Below are 11,726 nucleotides of genomic sequence, written 5' to 3' on the forward strand. Positions count from 1 at the left end.
ATTTCTGCCTTTTAGGTGGCTGACGGTGAGCCAGGCCTGGTGGTGCACACCTGAAATTTCAGCACTTGGAGGCCGAGGCAGGAAGAGCACTGTGAGTACAAGGCCAGCCTGGGCTGCATAGTGAGCTCAGGTTCAGCCCAAATGACACAGCAAGACCCTGGATCAAAAATAAATAAACAAATAAATACATAAGTGTACCAGTGATGATTAAATTATTATTATTATTTGGATTAAGTTATTACATGTCTGATAAAGGGACATGGAAGATAAAGGGACTGTTGATGACCAAGTGTTTCCAATACATTTTTACAGTTAAAGACCCATTCCATTTATAGATTACTAAGACTGATTTAGTAGTTTCTTAGTTTTATTTAAGGAAAATAGCTTTGTACAATCAAAATCATCACACAGCTTATATTCTACAGCCTGTTATGACCTACAGACTTAAGTTTATAATAGTACACATGATAGAATGTTTATACTTAGAATAATAGAATTTGACATTTGCAATTGGTTTTGTTCAACTTAAGGTTGTTCTGTGTCTTTTCATGACTTGATAAAGCACTTTTTAAATCTTAAATAACACTCCTTAGTCTGAATACACGGCAGCTTGTCTATGATGCAGCTACTGCAGGATATCTTGGCCGTTGTCAAGCTTGACAGTTCTGAAAGACAGTCATGTAAACAACTGCGTGCAAAGTTTTGTGTGGGCCTGTGTTCAACCATCAGGTGAGTATCAAGGCAGCTGCAGGAATACATTCAGTGTGTGTTTACTTGGGCAAACCACCAAAGTGGCCCCAAAAGTTTGTATTCCGTGTTGTGGGTCACTCAATGTAGGAGCCAGATGAAAGACCAGATGAAAATTTGATTGGAACCGCTCATTACTGAGCTCAAGTTCTCACCTGGGAGAAGCCAGTTCTCACCCAGGAGAAGACTGAGTGACAATCCGCCCTAGGGTGCAAGGGGTGCTTATAACAAACATCACATCCAGTTTGATGAGTATTTGGTATCCAGCACAGAACAACAGAAAACTACATTTATGTGTTGCACTGCGAACTTCTTGGAACTAACAGATCTTTAACAGTTTAGTGAGAAGCACATATTTTTACAAGAGGAAACTTAAGCTGACTATATTTACAGGAGACGGCTAGGCACGGAGTTTGCTTTAGCTTGCTGCCTTGAAAAGAAACAGTTGTTTCTTGTTAAACATCCTTGAGCAGAGAGTAAAATCTCATTTCTTAGAGTAGATATCGGGAAGCACAAAGCTTTTTCTAATAATTTCGCACATTTAAAGCATAAAAATGCATTTAACCCGTTATATTCCCATCAGCAAATGAATGAGTGTTTTTTGTTGTATGTCACTGTCAGCATTTGGTGTTCATCGTGTTCACTGTGCTGGATTTCAGGCCTGTAATCCTAGCCTTGGGGAGCCGGAGACAGGAGAAATAATCGAGAAATTCTTGATTCAATTCGCAATGTCTGAGTGACTGACGAGGTTCTACTTTTTCTCATATGCCTCTGATGAACTTTTTTCCCATTAAAATTTTTTCTTCCAATCTCATGTTAATTTTTAAGTTAGGTTTTCTTTTTCTTTTTTTTTGTACTTAGTACAGAGTCAACAGCTTTTCATTACACAGATTGGACTCTTAGTGATTGGTTGTGGGCTTAGTGTGACCCAGGTCATGGGCCAGCGTTCCAGGCAGGACTACAGATTGAACCCTGCCTCCTACACTTGTTAAAGCACATGCTTAGTCAGCTGAGCAACCTTGCTGGCCCTGAAATGAAGACCCTTGAAGAAGAGTGCACCACTCACTCAGACCGATTAGCTGCACAGGAAAGAAGCAAAGTTTTGTGTTTAAAATTCACAAAGAATTATAGAAAAAGAAATTTAAATGCATGCCCTTCATTTAACAGGTTCATCCCTTCTTGCATTGCTTTACTTATTTATTTATTTTAGAAAATCTTTATTTACTAGGATAGAAGGTCTGGCTGCACAGTCCACACTCCTGGTGATCCTTCAGGCTTTCCTCACTCATTACAAGGGAAGCTATCTTCACATTCTTTGGGCAGGGCTGATTGCCCTGAAAAGACACTTCCTCTATCAGTCTGCTTATAGCTCAGGAAATCCACTGCAGGAGAAGCTGTCCTCACATTCCTTGGGCAGGGCTCCCTGCAGGAGGCCTTAAAACCAAAAAGTTAGACCTTGTCCAGTGCACCCCAGACACTGCAGAAGTGAGCTTGTCTCTATCCTGTATCTGGACATAGAGAAGAGACATTTCAAGCAAAAATGTTGAAAGCTGATAAAGAGGGGGAAAAAGTGTTCATGATGAAGTCAGAGGAAGTTTCAGATTGAAGTGGTCATGCATCTTTGCCTCTCAGCCTGGGGGAACCCACATTAACTGTCAATATCAGGAGAAAGCCTGTTATACTTTTAATGGATGCACATGTGGATGTCAGTCATCACCCAGCCAGTGGCCAAACTTGCGAACTGGAAAGTACTCAGTGTTAAACATAAGTCCTGTAATGCATGTACCCCCAGTAAGAACGGAATTGGCCAGTTTATTAGAGAAAATACTGGTGATGGGAGCTAAAGGGACTAAACCCCACATTTAAGAGATCTAAATACAAAAATTTTTAACTAGTCTTTCTAACTACAAACTTAACAAAAGATGGTTACATTCCAGATCCTTCCAATCTCTCAATGGCTGCCCAAGATAACTGACATCACATCAATGGCGTGTGAGATGCTGCGGTCCTCTAGACCTTATCTTTATCATGTCATAAAAAGCTATGAATGTCTCTTAGTAAAAATCATTTTTTTTACCATATTCACAATTATCCTCTTGATGTGATTATTTAGCCCATGTATGATTCATCTTTTCTTTAGATTTGTCTCCTTCACACAGAAAGCTGGTTCACCTACCCAAGATAAAAATGCCTGGTGTCTATTGAGGGCCTTTATATAGAACCTCTGGAAAGTGTCTCTGACTGCCAGTTCACAACTAAGGCAACTTTCAGCCTGAAGAAACCAGGTTCCCTCAAGGAAGTTCAGGTTACTTCTTCAGAGGGAGGAATGTTGTAGGCAACTGAGTTAGACGGAAATACTATAGGCAGTCAGACAGTGCCCAAGCTTCAAGGAGATGATAGAGAAGATAAGGTGACTTTGTAACTTTGGAAGAGATAGGCGCTCCCCAATGTAGGCCAGACCTCAAGACAAAAGAGTAAACAAATACAGCCACATACTTCCCTAGGAATGGGCATCAGTGATTGATATTCTAAATAAGTATCAATCACCTTCAAAGAGCCCAAATGAATTACTGAATCACCCCTTAGCAGGAAGAAATCCTGTTCCTTATTTGTGCCCACTTGCTACATGACTCACTTCCCCATTTGATTGTGATTTAATCAATTTTTCCATAATTTTATTGAGAAATAAATGGCAATGAGACAGTTTCAAATCAAATTGGTAGGACAGTTCCAATAATTGACACATTGCATACTGTCTTCTGAGTGGTTATTTGTTGTACAAGATGCAGACATGATATCCTATTTATAACCACTATTAGAACAAATCCCTCTCTTCACTGAGTTAAGAGAATACAGCTATATATCTATCCTAACCATTTTGAATACACAGATACAAAATGGTCATTCATCTGTATCCCCTTTTTTGTTCAGTTCCATCATTTAAATATTATAGGTGTCTGAACTCACCAAAATATTCCAAAATAGTCCAGTAGTCCTTAATAGTATTGAGTCTTCCACTTGACTGGCAATGTCAGAAGTTGTTGACCTGAGTCCCCTACAGTTCAACATAACAACATGGCTTTACTTCTTATACTTCATTTTTAATACTTTTCAGGTGGATGGTTAAGATCAAGATAAAGCAAGATCTATGTAACAAGAATTGGAGCCTTTGGATCTGATAAGGTCAAATCCCCTCAGGATTTATCCTGAAACTCTGAACTTCAGATTGTAGATCTTTTGTCAGTGTCAGCCATGTGGATGAGTCACGGCCATCGCTTGCCCAATTTGCTCTCTATGAAAGCTTGAGAGGATGTTTTCTTTCCATGTGACTCTCATTAGGCATGGTCTACATCATTCATCCTTTCTTCTGTGGCCCCATAATCTCCTTGATCCGAAAATTTGGGACACAACTGACTCACATGATGTTACAGTACAAGATCTCCTATGGCCTGAATCTTAATTGAACTTGGAAGGCTAGGGCTAAAATGTTGTCTTTCCTTGCAATGTTCCTTTTTCTCTAATTTTTTGTCTGCAAACTTAGGTTGTTAAGCCTGAAGAAGAGAAGCTTATTTTTATTACCATACAACCTAGGCTGTTGAGCTTAACTTCACTATTGTCTGAATATCACTCATTTTTGGCATAAATGGAACAGCAATTTTTCATCAAGTATTGATATGTTAAAATTTAGCTCTCTAAAGAATATGATGAAAAAATATTAAACACTAAAATATATTTTAAAAATAGAATAAATACGTACACCCAGAAATCTAACCATATACAACATTGTAGCAGAACAGTCCAGCAACACTCCCTTTCCTATCTCCTGCCTTCATTCACAACCCCCTTCCTTTATAAACAATCATCTACCCGAGACACAGGTAGGTACTGGCATGTCATGCATGACAAACAGCCCGCATTCAGAAGACCAAAATGACAACCACTCCAAGCAAAGGTCTGTTCTCTAGAATTTATGAAGAACTAAAAAACATTAGGGTCCCAATATTTAAAGACCCAATCCACAAAGGGCATCTGAGATGAACACACACTTCTCACAGGATGAAATTAAAGAAGTGAATATATATATGAAAAAAAGTTCCACAGCACTAGCCACCTATGAAATACAAATTAAAACAACGTTGAGATATGATCTCAGCCCAGAAATAATGGCTATCATAAAGAAATCAACCAACTACAAATATGGAGAGGCTGTGAGGTAAAAGGAAACCTTCTCCACTCCTGGTGGGAATGTAGACTAGTGCAATCATTATAGAAATCAGTGTGGAGACTGCTTAGAAAAAAAGGACTGGAAATCCCATTTAAAACAGCTATTCCCCTACCGGGAATTTTCCTGGAGGATCCGAAAACACCATATCATAGTGATATATGGATACCTATGTTTATAGCAGCACAATTAGTGATAGCCCAAATTTGGAAACAACCAAGATTCCCATCACCAGAGGAATGGATGAAAAAGATGTGGTATTTGTGTACAATGGAGTATTACTCAGCTATAAAGAAAGATAAATTCACAGAATTTATGTTAAAGTGGATGTCACTTGAAAATATACTCATAAGTGGAAAAGAACCACACACACATGTGTAAATATCCTATAGTTTCCCTAGTATAAGAACTCCAAAGAAGAAATACAAATAGGTATAATACAATCAAAAGGAAAGCAAAAACTTCATGACTAGACAATGAAGAGAGAGCAAAGTGAAGAGCTAGGAAACATGACAGAGGCAAGCCATACAATTATATGTACAAGATGGGTAAGGCAATAAGCCTGAGAATCTTCACAAGATTTTCAAAACCAACAGTTAATTGGAAGGATTCTCACCCTGACTAACAATATATACTGACACCTGTGAACTAAGCAACTGCACTGAAGATGACAATTTGTAATAGTAGATTTAATCAACTTTACCTGAGAAATGGTGCTTGTAATCTCATTGGTTGACCATTGTTTTGTCCCGCTTCATGCCCACCTAAGCCATCTCCAAGTTCTCCTCCACCTTAGACCTTCCTCAGCACATGGTTTTGCTCTAGGTAAGAGTCCCTTAGGGCCAGCCAAATAGCTCAGCAGATTGAAGCTCCTGCAAGGAGGTGCAGGGGCCTGGGTTTGGATCCCAAGACCTGCCTTGCCAACCCCGCCCCTGAGATGTGGTAAGAGGGTAACTGAGACTGCGTGTGGTGTTACTGACGTGTAATCCCAGCTCTTAGGAGGTTGTAACCAGGTAGATCACTAGGAGTCCAGTCTAGTCGTGAGACCCAGAACATCCTTCACCAAAAAAAATGTCCCTGCAAGAGCCATCCTCCCGGCGACCACCTACTCAAGGCCTCCCTCCTTTCCCTCTCTTGGACAGGTGCTTTCTCTCCCCCAGTAAATATATTCTGCTCATAGCCTCTGCTTGTTCCTAAAATTCTTTCTTCAGTTTTACAGAACACAAACTCATCCCAGGTACCTGTCAGCTCAGGATTTTTATTCTCTCCCCCATACGATTTGGAGGTTATACACGGAGGTCATTTTTCCTGGTATCACAGCAACTTCCATTGGAATCCAAATCAGGGCACCATCGCAGAATACCTCTGGGCCCACATTTTGCTCCTGCTTCTCAGGCATGCAGTCCTGTTCAGGTCCATTGTCGTGGTTCTGTCCCACCTCAGCCCGCTCCCACTTACCCCGTGCCCAGTAACCCTCTTGCTCAGGACTGCGCAGAGCCCAGCCCATCCTACTACGGACCAGGCTTAGGCTGCCACTTGTGCCTTCCAGTGCTCACTGCCATTCTCCAGACATATTGCCCACATTCCTAGCCTGAGCTGAAAGGAATGTTCAAACTTTTTCCATTTTAACAAATGCCATTAATACCTAGATGAAGTTGAAATATGATCACCTCAGCTTGGCCCTCCCTGGCATTGCTCCAATCCCCGCCCTAACTTATTTGCACACTGCTTCTCTGGTGAAGTCAATTGCATGGTTTTGACTTCATCACCACATAGTGTCTATTCCTTACATGCCCAAATAAGCTCGCTTTTTCTACTTGTGCTTCACTGTGTTTTTGAGAGATATCCTTTGGTATATATCCACTGCCTAAGAACCAAACCACAGGGTAGGGTCCTCATGCATCTTCAGGCACTTAGACCTTTGAAACTACCTCAAAGTGGTTCCCCACACAAAATCATAAAGAGCTAAACAAAAGAGTGATGTAGGAAGTAGGGAGATAGGTCTTTCTCAAATGAAAAGGGAATAAAGAAAGGAAGGCGGTAGGGAGAAGAGGTAAGGAAAGGAAAAAGGAATTATAATGTGCTGTGTCTGTCCCCACACAAGAAATGTAAAGATTATATACAGCAAACATGCACAAATTAAAAATAAAGGGACTCAGATAGGTCTGCACTTGGGAATACCAGACACTGAAGCTTAAACACTGAGAGAGGAGGTTCATGGGAAAACTTTGCAAAGGTTTCCAGAGGCTAGCTAGACAAGGTCTAAAATTCTCTAACATGAGCTTCGTGGATGACACCCCTCTCAGCTAAGAATGCTGAGAGAAATGCACTCAAAGAGCAGCAGCATCAGGAGGATTCTGCTTGCAACTGGACCCCAATGACATTGGGACTTCAAAGTTTCAGCGCATGTATGTTGCCTTCAAAGATAAAATGTCACCAATGCCTTAAACCAGATCAACCTCCTTAGTTTTTGTTTGCTTTTTTCAAAGAGGTCGCTGATTAGGGAATGGTGGGACATGACAGTGATCCGAGAATTCTGAATGTCTCAAAGAGCAAGATCATGGGTGCAGCCCAACATGCTTACTTCAATGATTTGCCATTAATTTAGTACGTGTCTGAAACAAAAGTCTGAGGATGTAGGTCCGTATGAAGACAGTGTGTTCAAGGCTCAGTACTACAAACATGAACAGTAGATAGGTGCTAGACAAAAGAATAGATAGATGGATGCAAAAGAATCATAAGGAAATAGTCATTGAAAAATGACTTCAAATGTAAATATTAGCCAAAGGGTTTTCTTATCAGAGGGGGTGCTCAAGTGGGAACCAATACATGACATCACTTTCTGGCAACTGCCCCTATGGAACTCAGAACCCTCGTCACCAAGCATCACTATAGGGGGACAGTTACCTCCTGAGCTCACTTGTCAAGGGACAGTGAACAGTGAACATGTTGAGCTGTTTCCGAACTTGTGGAGGTGACAGCCTCGGAGTCAGGAAGAGAAAGCATCTTTAAACGAATCAGAAGATGGTTCACTCCATACAGATTCACAGCACACAGCAGGAGCAACTCAACCATCACAGCAAAACCTGGCCAAGACACCACAGGCAAGGATAATGTGGGCCAAGAGCCCCCAAAGTGCCTGTGGCCAGACTCCCCGGGTTCATCCTCTAGCATCAGAAAGCTCCCAGAAAGGCCAGGAAAGGGTGCTCCAGGCCCAGGCACTAGATGCTCTCAGACACCAAAGAATCAAAAGAAGGCTTCCCAAGGCCCAGGAGCCAAATAGAAAAAGGCCCCCAGGAACACAGGGAAGATCTTCAAAGGCCCTGTTACCAGGGTCCCAAATGAAACAGGGAAATTGGAAGAGGTCTCCTCAGGCCTCACCACTGTTAACAAAGAAAAATCCAGGAACGCAGGGGAAGTCTCCTTCAGCCCAACTTCTCAGCACACAAGAAAACCGAGGGTACCAAGGCAGAGCTCACCAGGTCCCGCCAGTCAGTGTTCAGAGACCTCACTTGGCTCTGGGCTTGTCTCCCCACAACAGAAAACCAGGAGTGAAGAGAATGCAAGGAAACCAGAGTATCACACCGACAGTCCAGGCCACACTACACTGAGGTCACTGAGGAGCCAAGGGGAGGTCTTTCCAGAGGAGGGCTTCCCAGGCCATGGTATAAGAAACCCACAAACAACTTGGATCTCGGGGGAGACCTCCCCAGATCTGAAGATCATCCCAAAAATAGCTAGGAGGCACTTACAAAGCCCAACGTGCCCAGGCGAGGTCTTCCCAGAGGAAGTTTTCTCCTCAAAGAGTGAGGAGTCCAGGCAAAGTCTTCACAGAGGAGGTCTCCCCATGCCTCCCCAGTAGGTACCCACAAAGATCGACAAGCTTAGATGAGGTCTTATCAGAGGAGATTTTCCTAGGCCAATATGCAACAAAGTCACAACAACCTTGGAGGCCAGGAGAGGTCATCCCAGGGGAGTTCTACCCAGGCCCAGCCAGTTGGGACCCATGAAGACCAAGAAACCCAGGAGAGGTCTTCCAAGAGAGGGTCTTCCGAAGCCTACCCAGGAAGTACCCACTAAGGAGCCCAGGTGACATATTGCAGGAGGAGGACTACCCAGGCCTAGATAGGAGACAGCAACAAAGGCCGAGCAACCTAGTCGACATTTTTCCAGATGAGGGATTCCAAGACCTAGCCAAGAGGCACCCACAAAGCCCAATGAGCCCTGGCAATATCTTTCCAGAGGAGGTCTTCCCAGGCCTACCCATTAGACACCTGCAAAGACCAAGGAGCCCAGGCAACATCTTTACAGAGGAGATCTTCCCAGGCCTACTCAGTGGGCACCCTCAAAGACCGAGGAGTCCAGGCGACGTCTTGCCAGAGGAGGACACCCCAGGACTATGCAGTTGCCACATACAAAGAGCGCAGAGCCCAGGAGATGTCTTTCCAGAGGAGGTCTACCCAGGCTTACTTTGGCACCCGCAAAGATCAAGAAGCCCAGGGGACATCTTGCCAGGGGAGGTCCTCCCAGGCCTAACCAAGAGGCACACAGAAAGACCAAGGAGCCCAGGTGATGTTGTGCCAGAGGAGGTTTTCCCATGCTTAGCCAAGAGGCACTCACAAAGACCGAGGAGCCCTGGTGAGATCTGTCCAAAGGAGGTCTTCCCAGGCCTACTTAGTAGGCACCCTCAAAGACTGAGGAGCCTAGGCGACATCTTGCCAGAGGAGGTCACCCCAGGACTATGTAGTTGCAATCTACAAAGTTCGCAGAGCCCAGGAGATGACTTTCCTGAGGAGGTCTTCCCAGGCCTACTCAGTTGGCACCCACAAACACCAAGGAGCCCAGGTGACGTCTTGCTAGAGCAGGTCTTCCCAGCCCCACACAGGAGACACCCACAAAGACTAAGGAGCCCCAACAAGTTCGTCCCAGATGAGATCATCCGAGGCCAGGGTGTGACAAATGCCCAAATACCTGGAAGCTCAAGAAAAGTCCTTCAGAAGGAATTGGACTCTGGCCTGGCCATGAGGCCCCAACCTACACCAAGTGTTCCGGGGGTCATTTCTGAAGAGCTTCAGCCACACATGGCCACTAGGCAACAGAAGTCAGAGAGAAGACCCGAGGAGGTCTTCTCTGGCATGGCACTATCGTGCTCAGAGATGGCAGTGAATCCAGGCAGTGTCTCCCAAGGACTGTCCACCAGCCTACCAAGAGACACCACGCTGTCCACCACAAGTCCACCCTGACCTGGGAACCACTGTGAGTTTCCTGCACAACTACAAAATTTCTTTATGGGTGCGAGGGATTTGGGGCCATGAGGAATAGTTTTCTTGTGGAGCAGTATATGCTGGGATGTTGTGTGTATAATGTCCTGTCAAATTTATGTCCAAGAGAGGGCTACCAGGTGAGGAGGTCCAGTGCTCAGCTTTAATGCACAGCTCCCAAGATTCACTTCCTCTCCTAGTGCAGGAGCATCATGCACCCAAGTATGCGTGGGATCTGGGTTACAAAAGGTCATCAGGGCCCTAAACATCCCAGAAGCTAGCAGGGCCTGATGCCTCCCGTGGGTGGATGGACATGCTGCACACTTAGCTGCACAGAGGACACGGTGCTCCGAGTAGGTCACTGGAGACTTTTGTGCTATTTTCTTGCACAAGACGTTGGGGCTGTAAAATGCCACAAGGGCCACATCAGTCATTGGGTAGCGGTGGGAATAGAAGAGGCTCCTGCTCATTTTTTGAGGAGAAATATAAGTGGACGTTGGTCTCCAGTGAGGCAGGGAGCCTGAGCATAATAGTGGTTTTCAGAGGTAAAGTTAGATTTCAGAAGAGAACTCTGGGAAACATTACTGATTCCAAGGTAATTTGTTAGCCAAGCACAGGAGTCGCCTGCCAGGTTACAGAGCATCAACCCATGATAACTGAGACAGTATCCCTTAGTAGAAAGGAGAAGCCACCCAACAGCTTGGACACCTCATTGCAGGATTGTGTAGACCGCATGCCCATGTCTTACTCTCAATGGAATCTTGCCTTCATGTCCTTCCTCACACAATTCCTCTCTGAACATCTCCCTGCTGGCCTCAAAGGAATAGTGACACCATGCTATTCTGCACTACTTTAAGTCCTGCACCTAGGTGTCCATGTGGCACTACCTTGACTCTCATTCTACACTTTCTCCAACTCTTACACCTCATGGGTTTTCCAGAGCTGTGTTCATCCAAAGCATCGGGATTTCTTCCTACTCTGTCACTTGCTGTCTCAAAGGCCAGTATCCAGGGTCCTACAGTTCAGGAGCTGGTTTTGTCTGACCCAAGTTACACTGGAGAAGGGAAATGGTGACCACGACCACCCAACTCATGCTCAGGGACCTGGACTCCATTCCTTCCTGGGAACATTTCCCTTTATACCCCAGTAGCATCTTGGTGGTCCTCATGTAAAGACCCACTTTCAAGGGATGAGCACCTGTCTTCTTTATTCTACCAAGCGATATTGTCCCAGTTAACATTGTTCGACCATCTTTAGGCAGGCAGTGGCCAATGAACTGTGCTTCGCTAAAGAACTGGCTTGGAATTGCTAAGGTTTCCCACAGTTCTGTTCTGAAATCTAACCTTACCTGTGAGAACCACTACTGTGCAGTGACTGTTCTGCCTCTCTGGAGGCAAAGGTTTCAAAGGAATTTGGGGATTGACCTAAGCCCTCCTACTGGCTTTCAGTTTGGCCACTGACTCCATGCCTTCCCTGTCTTTCACGTCAGATTGAAA

At 44.2% G+C, this 11,726-nt stretch overlaps 1 long non-coding RNA gene across 1 annotated transcript in view; it reads left to right on the forward strand.

Moving 5' to 3' along the window:
* The first annotated feature begins 612 nt into the window (after window positions 1–612).
* Window positions 613–11,726, forward strand: part of LOC111814747 — a 120,157-nt gene continuing 109,043 nt past the window's right edge. Inside the window, exon 1 of the long non-coding RNA XR_002819651.1 lies at window positions 613–729. This is a non-coding gene — a long non-coding RNA (uncharacterized LOC111814747). The remainder of the gene's footprint in view (window positions 730–11,726) is intronic.

The sequence above is a fragment of the Octodon degus genome, unplaced genomic scaffold (assembly GCF_000260255.1).
Source record: "Octodon degus isolate 3935 unplaced genomic scaffold, OctDeg1.0 scaffold00475, whole genome shotgun sequence".
In the NCBI taxonomy this organism is placed as follows: Eukaryota; Metazoa; Chordata; class Mammalia; order Rodentia; family Octodontidae; genus Octodon; species Octodon degus.